The following is an 11,574-nucleotide window of genomic DNA, read 5'->3' on the forward strand; positions in this document are numbered from 1 at the left end:
ACCATATATTGGGACATAAAACTAGCCTCAGCAAATTTAAGAAGATTGAAATCATACCAAGCATATTCTCTGATCACAAGGCTTTGAAATTGGATATCAACTGCAAAAAGAAAGCAGAAAAAAACCATGAATACATGGAGATTAAACAACATACTTTTAAAGAACAACTAGGTTAAAGAAGAAATAAAAAGCAGCGATTAAAAGATACATAGGAAAAATGACAATGAAAATACATCCTACCAAAATTTTGGGATGCAGCGAAAGCAGTTTTAAGAGGGAAATTTATATCATTAAAGGCCTATCTCAAGAAACAAGAAAAATCCCAAATAAATAGCCTCATGTTACACCTTAAAGAACTAGAAAAAGAAGAACAAATGAAACCCAAGGTCAGCAGAAGAAAGGAAATAACAAAAATCAGAGCAGAACTAAATGAAATAGAGAACAAAACACAATAGAAAAAATTAATGTGACAAAGAGCTGGTTCTTTGAAAAGATTAACAAAATTGACAAACCCTTGGCTAGACTCACTAAGATAAAAAGAGAGAAGACACTAATTAACAAAATCAGAAATGAAAAAGGGGAAGTTATCACGGACACCACAGAAATACAAAGGATCATCCAAGAATACTATGAAGGACTATATGCCACCAAATTCAATAACCTAGAAGAAATGGACAAGTTCTTAGAAACATATAGCCTTCCTAGGCTGAACCATGAAGAACTGGAAAATCTAAACAGACCGATCACCAGTAATGAAATTGAATCAGTCATCCAAAACCTTCCCAAAAGCAAAAGTCCGGGACCAGATGGCTTCACTAGTGAATTCTACCAAACCTTCTAAGAGGATCTAATGCCAATTCTGCTCAAACTCTTCCAAAAAACTGAAGAAGAGACAGTATTTCCTAACTCATTTTATGAGGCCAACATTACCCTGATACCAAAACCTGGTAAGGACAACACAAAAAAGAAAACTACAGACCAATAACTCTGATGAATACAGATGCAAAAATCCTAAACAAAATTCTAGCAAATCAAATACAACAATGCATTAAAAAGATTATTCATCACGACCAAGTGGGGTTCATCCCGGGGCACAAGGATGGTTCAACATACGCAAATCCATCAATGTGATACATCACATAAACAAAATAAAGGACAAAAATCATGTGATTATATCAATTGATGCAGAGAAGGAATTTGACAAGATACAACATCCATTTATGATTAAAACACTTAATGAAATAGGAATAGAAAGAAAATACCTTAATATAATAAAGACTATATATGATAAACACTCAGCTAATCTCATAATTAACAGTGAAAAACTGAAGCCCTTTGATCTACATTCAGCAACACGACAGGGCTGTCCCCTATCACCTCCGCTTTTCAGCATAGTGTCGGAAGTCCTCGCCAGAGCAATCAGGCAAGAGAAAGAAAGTAAGGCATCCAAATTGGGAATGAAGAGGTTAAATTGTCACTCTCTGCATATGACATGATGCTATATATATAGAAAACCCTAAAGATTCCATAAAAAAGCTATTAGAAACTATCAACGAATACATTAAAGTGGCCGGCTACAAAATCAACATACAAAAGTCCATTGCATTCCTATATACTAACAGTGAAATAAAAAGAAAGTAATAAAAAAGAACAATTCCTTTTGAATTTGCAGCAATAAGAATAAAATACCTAGGAATAAACTTATCCAAGGATGTGAGAGACCTATACACTGAAAACTATAAGACATGTTAAAAAGAAATTGAAGAAGACACAAAGAAATGTAAAGACATTCCATGCTCAGTGATTGGAAGAGTCAACAGTTAAAATGGCCATATTACCCAAAGCAATATACAGATTTAATGCAATCCCCATCAAAATCCCAATAACATTTTGTCGTGCGGGAGACCCTGCTCGCTGCACCATTTTTCAGGCAGGGCGGCCTGTGGGGTCTCTGCTCCCGCTCCCCACACAAGAACGCAGGATATGGTGAGGCCAAAAAGGAACACCCACGGAGACATAGGTAGGGGAGTCATACCGCTATGGTCTCACTGGAGGCTGGGCCCACCGGACGCCGACCTGCCATCCGCTTTTCCGCCAACCGACCGACCGACGACTCTCCTCCACTCTCTCCACTGTTCCTCTCTCTCGGCTCTCCTCTTCTGCTCTCCTTGGCTCTCCTCTTCCGCTCTCTTCGGCTCTGCTCGGCTCTGCTCGGCTCCTCGGCAATCCTCAGCAGTCCTCCGTAGTCGCAGCAGTTATACCAGCGGCCAATTGGCTAACCGGCCACAGCCGACGGCCAATCAGCCACAGCTGACGGACATCCACTACCTGAGCCAGCACCTTTCCACGTGAGGCCGAGAGCCTGTAAACTACTTTCTGGGGCTCTGTCCCCACACATTTTTTAAAGAAATAGAATAAAAAATCATCAGATTTGTTTGGAACCACAAAAGACCCCGAATAGCCAAAGCAATTTTAACGAAAAAAGAACAATACTGGAGGTATCACACTCCCTGACTTTAGCTTGTACTATAGGGCAACAATAATCAAAACAGCATGGTCTTGGCAGAAAACAGACACATAAACCAACAGAATAGAATTGAGAATCCAGAAATAAAACCACATAAATATGGACAGATAATTTTTGACAAAGCAAAAAACATACAATGGAGAAAAGACAGCCTCTTCAATAAATGGTGGTGGCAGAATTGAAAAACCACGTGCAAAAGAATGAAACTGGACTGCTATCTGTCACAATGTACCAAGATTAATTCAAAACAGATCAAAGACTTAAGCATAAGACCTGAAACAATAAACTGCATAGAAGAAAACATAGGTACTAAACTTATGGACCTTGGGTTCAAAGAGCATTTCATGAATTTGACTCGAAAGGCAATGGAAGTAAAAGCTAAAATAAACGAATGGGACTATATCAAACTTAAAAGCTTCTGCACAGCAAAAGAAACCATCAACAAAATGAAAAGACAACCAACTGAATGGGAGAAGATTTTTGCAAACACTGCCTCCGATAAAGGGCTAATATCCAAAAACATATAAGGAACTCATGCAACTCAACAATAAAAAAACAACCCAATTGAAAAATGGGCAGACGACCTATAGAGACATTTCTCCAAAGAGGACATACAAATGACAAATAGACATGTGAAAAAATGCTCAACATCACTAATTATCAGAGAAGTACAAATAAAAACCACAATGAGATATCTTCTCACCCCAGTTAGAATGGCTGTCATCAACAAGACAAATAGTAGCAAGTGTTGGAGAGGTTGTGGAAAAAAGGAACCCTCATACACTGTTGGTTGGGAGGCAGACTGGTGGGGATGCAGACTGGTGCAGCCGCTATGGAAGGCAGTGTGGAGGTTCCTCAAAAAATTACAAATAGAATTACCGTATGACCCAGTAACCCCTCTCCTGAGTATCTACCCAAAAAACTGGAAACGTTTATACATAAAGACATGTGTTATCCAATGTTCATTGCTGCTTTATTTACGGTGGCCAAGACATGGAAATAACCAAATGTCCTTCGATAGATGAATGAATAAAGAAGTTGTGGTGTATATACACAATGGAATACTACTCGGCACTAAGAAAATATGAAATACGACCATTTGTGACAACATGGATGGATTTTGAGGTTATAATGCTAAGTGAAATAAGTCAGACAGAAAAAGCAGAGAACCATATGATTTCATTGATATGTGGCATATGAACCAAAAACAACAAAAGAACAAGACAAACAAATGAGAAACAAAAACTCATAGACACAGGCAATAGTTTAGTAGTTATCAGAAGGTAACGGGGGAGGGGAGAGGTAGATGATGGTAAAGGGGATCAACTATATGGTAATGGAAGGTGAACTGACTCTGGGTGGTGAACACAAAATGTGCTATATATGATATAATACAGAATTGTATACCTGAAATCTATGTAACTTTACTAACAATTGTCACCCCAATAATCTTTAATTAAAAAAAGGAAACAAGTAAATGAATATTGGACAATAAAGCAAATAATCTCTTTGATAAAATTTAATAGCACTGGAATGTATTGATACTCATATGTTTGTCCCAATTGGTAAAACTATTAAAATCTATAAAGAAAAGATAAAAAGAGAACATAGGTCTGAAAATAAGTACTTTTGTATAGTGAGTTAAAACCTCTGTTCTGCAATTCTATATATACATGTGTAACTTTGGCCAAATTATTGAACTGTTGTATATCTCAGTTTTCTGTAAATTAAGATAAAAATCTACCTGCCTCATACAATTATTTAAATATAAAATACATTAATATATAGTCCTTAGGAGAATACTTGCACATAGTAATATACATGTATAAGTGTGTATCCATATACAATATGTTATATGTAAGTAATGCTTTCTATTGTTAATATGATTATTATTAATAGTAGTAGTACAGAGTGGTTAAAGCACACTGCGAATCAGAGTAAAACCAGATGATTTCAGCAACCATAGTAAACCCCACTTATAGAATTATTATATTTTGGCAACCAAGCAAAAAATGCTTTAGACATTTGAATGATCACCGGTTTAATTTTAAAAGACTTGTTTTAAATATGCTTGGTAAATAGAATGCAAACAATTATACTGAAGTTATGTCACATTCATCTGTGTAAAAATTAAAATTGTATTCTGTATCTGGATAACACTATACAATTCTCTTATTGGCCATACATTTAACCCAAAGAGAATTCACTTCAGGTGGTGAACACACAATGCAATATATAGATGATGTATTATAGAGTTGTACACTTGAAACCTATATAATTTTATGTCAGCCAAATAAATTTAATAGAAAAAATACTCTCAATGCCTTACCCCATGTTTACCAACTTATTTTAAAATCATAACTATTCCAGAAGTTATTTAAGGCAGAAATGTTTATCTCTGTTGTAAAGGTGAATAGATGCTGACATACACACTGGTATGATATAGTGAATACGACGGAGTCAGACTTGAATGGGGCTACCAGTTACATGGCTTATGTGATGCACGAACTCTGGCAAGTGACATAATCTGTTTGAACCTTGGTTTCCTCATTTATCTGTTGGGGCTATACTTTCTACCTCACGGAGCTATTGGAAGATAAAGTATTTGAAGTACCTAGCACAAGGCCAACTTTTTAAGTGGTGCTCAACAAATGGGTTATATACTCAAAATCACCTTCTTCTCTAAGTAGGTTGACCATACAATCTATCATTCAAATGGAGACATGTTTTTTTTCTAGGCCAAATTTTAAACAGGATTCCAGGATAACCAGTGTAAAATGAGACTATACCAAACAAATTGGGACATATTGGCATCCTACCTCATGGCAGAGCCAGAAATCTAACATAAGTGTATTGACTCTCAGAATGGTATTCTTTAATTCTCTCAATTAGTAATACAGTTAAGTGAATGAACATGTACATAAATCCATATTGCCAGATATATTTACTATATACCCCAAAGATGCAAATGCTCTCTATGTATCCTTAAAAATAAAGAATTGGTTACATTATTAACATATTCTATAGAAGACATAACTAGGCCACGTAAAATCATTAGCTTTTGTTTAAATCACTTCTTTAAAGAAATGTACAGATCTTGGTCTTTTTTAAAAGGTTCATTTCAGGGAAAAATCTTGTTGACTTATTCTCATAATCATGATAGTTTAATTGAGTAAAATTTAAACTATTTTTTTAAAATATTTTTTTTTTTTTGTATTGGGGAATGTTGGGGAACAGTCTGTTTCTCCAGGGCCCATCAGCTTCAAGTCAAGTTGTTGTCCAATCTAGTTGTGGAGGGTGCAGCTCAGCTCCACGTCCAGTCACCATTTTCAATCTTTAGTTGCAGGGGGTGCAGCGCACCATCCCATGTGGGAATTGAACCAGCAACCTTGTTGTTAAGAGCTCACGCTCTAACCATCTGAGCCATCTGGCCAACCGTCCAGCAGCTTAGGAGCAGCTCATTCTCTTCAATATAGTTGTGGAGAGCGCAGTTCACTGGCCCATGTGGGAATCGAACCAGCAACCCTGTTGTTCAGAGCTCGCGCTTCAACCAACTGAGCCATCTGGCTGCCCCAAAGTATGTTTAAATTAAATTGATCACCTCATAAAATTAAACTGGTCACCTTATAAACATTTTAATCAATGTTGGGCAAACAAACTCAGAGCAGTTATGTGATGATTTTTCCAACAAATTACTTTCAATTTAAAATAAAAATACCTGGTGAGGAATGGTTACAGGGAAGGAAAGCATGCAGCCTTTTAGAAAGGAAAGGGTATATTCATTCCTTTCTTTATTTCATATATACATGTACTATATATAAGGCTCAAAATTGTGGTGTCTCTGTGGTAAAGATTGTTAGTGCTAATTAATGTCATGTTTCCTTTGCATTTCTCAGCCACCTTTGCAGTCATATTGGAGCTATAGCCTAGCTTTAGACAGTGAAATGTGAACAAATGTGTTATGTGACATTTCTGCATTAAGTCTATTTTCCTTTCACATTTCTCTCTTCTACTGCCATGGCAACCTTGGAGACCCAAAGGCCATACCTACAAGATAGAGGAGAGGCACTCAATTCACATATTACTCTATAGGAGCAATAAATAAGCCACTATTCTATGAAACTTCTGAGATTCTAGGATTTACTTGTTACAGCAGCAAGGCCGTTCCCATTCTGATTAATAATTAAATCATATAGCCCTCTATATTGTCATACATGAAATTTGCATATATTATAATATATCTCCAATTCTGAGTTTTAAAAAATCAATTAAATTCCCTATTTTAATATAAAATAAAAACAAAAGGAAAGTAATTCTTAACAAAATAATAAGTATCTCAATATATAAATAATCACAACAACCCTAGAAGTAATGAAGTATAAGTAGAATCACCATAAATGTGATAGCTAGAAATGCAAATTGATATAGGTGTATTGTATTGATGACTCAAATATCACAATTGGCATTGCTTTCAGTGATGTGATTTTCTAAAATAGCAAACAACTCTTGGTAAAATTTTGAACAAAACAAAATAAAACCTTTCTTTTATTTACAAGGCAGTCACATCTGTGGAAATTTCAGTGTATATTACAATCTCGCAAAAATACTATGTGTTTATATGTAAGGTGTTAGATACGGCCCCAAAAGCCTATAGTGCCTCTTCATTCTTTAAACAGAAAACACCCTCATGAATTTTCAAAATAGCAGTGTTGAGAAACACTGACAATCGTAGTTATGAAAATGAACTGAAATTTCCCATGGACCCAAATTTTTGGTGAAATAAAATTTAAAAAGAAATAAAATGTAAAGAAAAAAATAAACTGGTTTATTAAGGCTTACCAACTAAGTTCTTTCCAGGTCTTCTATTACCTGGTTTTACTATTATTAACATTTATAGATCGTTTCTCTTTAGCATTTTACATTTTTTCAACAATCCTGTGAGGTAGGAAAGCATAGTGTTATGCTCTCTATTCTAAGGGACCAAACTCCAAAATTATAATAGGAGTCAGAATAAAAGTTATGGTTTGGTGAACAAGTGCTCACTTTATCATGGCTTTAAATTAGAAATGTATTCAATGCATAAAATGAGCTCATTCTGTAGTAAATTCTAAATAAATGCACTTTTTAGTTTATTTACTCTCTGGGAAATCTGCACAATTTGACTAACTCCTCTCATGGATCATTAAATTTTAACTGCACTTAATCCCTTCCCCTACAAATCGATAGTTACAAAATAGTCATGGGTATGTAAAGTATAGCATAGGGAATATAGTCAATAATATTGTAATAACTATGTATGGTGTCAGATGGGTACTAGATTTATCGGGGTGATCACTTTGTATGATATGTAAATCTCTTATCACTATGTTGTACACTTGAAACTAATATAAAGTATGTCAACTCTAATTTTAAAAAAATATGTTTTAAAACAGCAACATACCACATAGATTCATAGAAAATCAGTTAGGACTTTTGGATCAACTTGAGGAATTTTTGATTTAAGAACTGTTCTTATTTACTTTTCCCTGTCCTATAGCAAGAACATACTACAATAGTGATAATAGCACAAAGAATGGACAATTATGAGATCTCTGGTGATTTTGAATAGACACTTGGAAGATTTTATTTTTATATTTTAACACTTTATTTATTTTGACATTCAATATTTTATATTAATTTCAGGTGTAAAGTAGTGATTAGACATTTATATAACTTAAGCAGTGATCGTGCTGACTGTCTAGTATCTACCTGGCACTGTATATAGTTATTACCATATTATTGAGTATACCCCCTATGCTGTACTTTACATAACCATGACTGTTTTGTGACTACAAATTTGTACTTCTTAATCCCTTCACTTTTGTCAACCTGCCCCCCAACAACCTCCCATCTGGCAACAATTAAAATGTTCTCTGTATCTACCAGTTTGTTTCTGTCTTGTTTGTGTGTTTATTTTGTTCTTTAGATTCTACTTAAATGTGAAATCACAGTGCATCTGTCTTTCTCTGTCTGCCATACTCCATTCAGCATAATACCCTCCTGGTCCATCCATGCCTCCTCAGATGGTAAGAACCCATTCCCTTCCATGGCTGAGCAATATTCCATTGTATATATGTACCACCTCCTCTTTATCTATTTATCCATCGATAGACACCTCCATTTCTTGGCCATTGTCAACAATGCTGCAATGAACATATGGGTGCATACGTCCTCTCAAAGTAGCACTTTGGGTTTCTTCAGATAAATACCCAGAAATGGGATTACTGGGTCCTTCTTTGTCTCTTGTTGTTGCATTTGTTTTAAGATCTATTTTGTCGGTATAAGTATTGCTACTTCAGATTTTTGTTTTTCTTTTTCATTTCCATTTTCATGAAATATCTTTTTACATCCCTTTCAATCTGTGCATCTGAAAGGAGTCTCTTGAAGTGAGTCTCTTGTAGGCAGCATATGTAAAAGTCTTGCTTTTTATCCATTCAGCCACCCTATCTTTTGATTGGAGCATTAAATCCATTTACATTGAAAGTAGTTGTTGATAGATATGTAGTTATTGAAATTTTATTGTTCATATTTATTAAAATTTTTTTCTTCTTCTTAAAGAAATCCCTCTAAAATTCCTTGTAATACTGGTTTGGTGGTGATGAACTCAACTTTTTCTTGCCTGGGAAGCTCTTTATCTGAACTTTGATTCTAAATGATAGAGTAATCCTGGTTGTAGGTCCTTGCTTTTCATCACTTTGAATATTTTGTGCCAGTCTTTTCTGGCCTGCAAAGTCTCTGTTGAGAAATCAGTTGATAGTCTTATGAGAGCTCCCTTGTAGTTAACTACTTGCTTTTCTCTTTCTGCTTTTAACATTCTTTGTTTTTTACCATTGGCATTTTAATTATGATGTATCTTGGAGGGCCTCTTTGGGTTCATCTTGTTTGGGACTCTTGGCACTTCCTGGGCTTGTATGTCTATTTATTTCATCAGGTTAGGGAAGCTTTCATTCATTATTTCTTCAAATAAGTTTTCAATTCCTTTTTCTCTCTCCTCTCCTTCTGGTAACACTCTGATGAGAATGTTGGTATGCTTGATGTTGTCCCAAAGGCCCCTTAAACTATCCTCATTTTTTGGATTCTTTTGTTGTTGTGGTTGTTGTTCTCACTGGGTGTATTCTGTTACCTTGTCTTCTCTATTGCCGATTCAATCCTCTGCTTCATCTAATCTACTGTTGATTCCCTCTAATGTATTCTTCATTTCACTTACTGTATTCTGCATTTGTGACTGGTTCTTTTTTATGTTTTCTACCTCCATTTTAATGTTTCCTCATCTTTGCTGAAATTCTCTTTGTGAACATTGAGCATCCTTATAACCAGTGTTTGGAACTCTGTGTCTGGTAGATTGCTTGTCTCCATTTTGTTTAGTTCTTTTTCTGGAGCTTTATTCTGTTCTTTTATTTGGTACATGTTTCTTTGCCTCCCCATTTTGGCTGCCTCCCTGTGTGTGTTTCTATGTATTAGGTAGAGGTGCTATGTCTCCCATTCTTAGTATTTTGGCTGTATGTAGGAGGTGTCCTGTGGGGCCTAGTGGCATATTGTCCCTGGTCAACAGAGATGGGTGCGCTCCAAATGTGTCTCTTGTGTGGGTTGTGTGTGCCCTTCTGTTGTAGTTGAGCTTTTTGCACATTAATGTGAGGGATTGATCCTCAGGCTAATTGGCTGTGAGGACTGGCCATGAGTACAGTGGAGGGGCTGTGATGAAAATGCTGACCCTACAGAGCAGGGTTCGCTTTAGTGGTAATCTGATGCCTGCCCAGTCTGTCCTTTGGGTGTATCACCCTTGGAGGCAGCCAGTGATGCTCTAGTTTGGTCTGAAGATGGCCTCTAGGTGTGTCAGCCTTGGAGCCTCCTGGGATGGGACCTGCTGCAGGCCAAGGTCAACCTCAGCCTGTGCCCTGCCTGGGACCACCTGGTATGAGTCACAGAGGAATCTTCTGTGCTTGGACGTGCCTTGAGGGGCCAATCTGCAAACTGAGGCTGGCTGTCACTAATGTCAGGCCTAGAGCTGCTTGGACAGAGGTATGGGGCATGCTGAAGCCAGATGTTGCTTGTTTGGGTTTTATGAACCTTTGAGAGATTTTAGGACAGTCCACAACATAAGCTAAGACAGATGCTTTGTAGGGAAAAGCCACTAGAAGCAGCTTTGGTGTGCCCACAAGTTGGGTGGATCATGGTCTCAGGGAATCCCTAGGTCAGGGTGGAAGAAAGGTGATATCCAGTTTGATGGAGACTGAGATATGGTGTCTGCCTGTGTCTGCACATAGGGAGGGGAAGGGCTCAGCGAAGAAACAATGGCTTCTGCCAGCTCCTATGACCAGGAGAAAGCTGCCCCACCAGCCCTTGTTCTGAAGCCAGATAGTTCAGTTCCTCCCCATATGTCCCTGGCACCTTTCAAACTACTTCCCTAGTGCTGGGGCTCAAAGTGAATGAGTCCATCAATGAGTAAGGCCATGTATGGGCTCTTCAAGAGGAATGCCTGAAATTCCAGTTGCCCTCCATCTCACTCAGCCACCATCCCCACTCATTTTCACAGCCAGAAGTTGTGGTGACTTTTCTTTCTGGCACTGGAACCCTGGGCTGGGGAGCCTGGTGTGGGATTGGGACCCCTCACTCCTCTTCAGGGAACTCCTGTAGCCTAGATATCCCTCCTGATTTTTAATGATCTCATAAGGGTGTGGGACCAGCCCATTCCATGTCTCTGCCCCTCCTACCAGTCTCAAGGTGGCCTCTTCTATATGTCCATAGTTGTAGGGCTTCGGTTCAGCTAGACTTCAGGGAATTCTCAATGATGGTTGTTCTGTAGTTTAGTTGTAATTGATGTGATCCTGAGAGGAAGTGAGCACAGCATTTATCTACTCCGCCATCTTTACCAGAAATCTCTGACACTTGAAACATTTTAATTTTCCTCTTCTCATGAACTCCATGTATATTTAAGTAACAATTTACAGTTATTCATAGTAAACCATCAAAGACATATAAAATCTCAATTTTAACTTTGGATTATCATG

The sequence above is a fragment of the Rhinolophus sinicus genome, chromosome X (genome assembly GCF_036562045.2).
Source record: "Rhinolophus sinicus isolate RSC01 chromosome X, ASM3656204v1, whole genome shotgun sequence".
Taxonomy (NCBI): domain Eukaryota; kingdom Metazoa; phylum Chordata; class Mammalia; order Chiroptera; family Rhinolophidae; genus Rhinolophus; species Rhinolophus sinicus.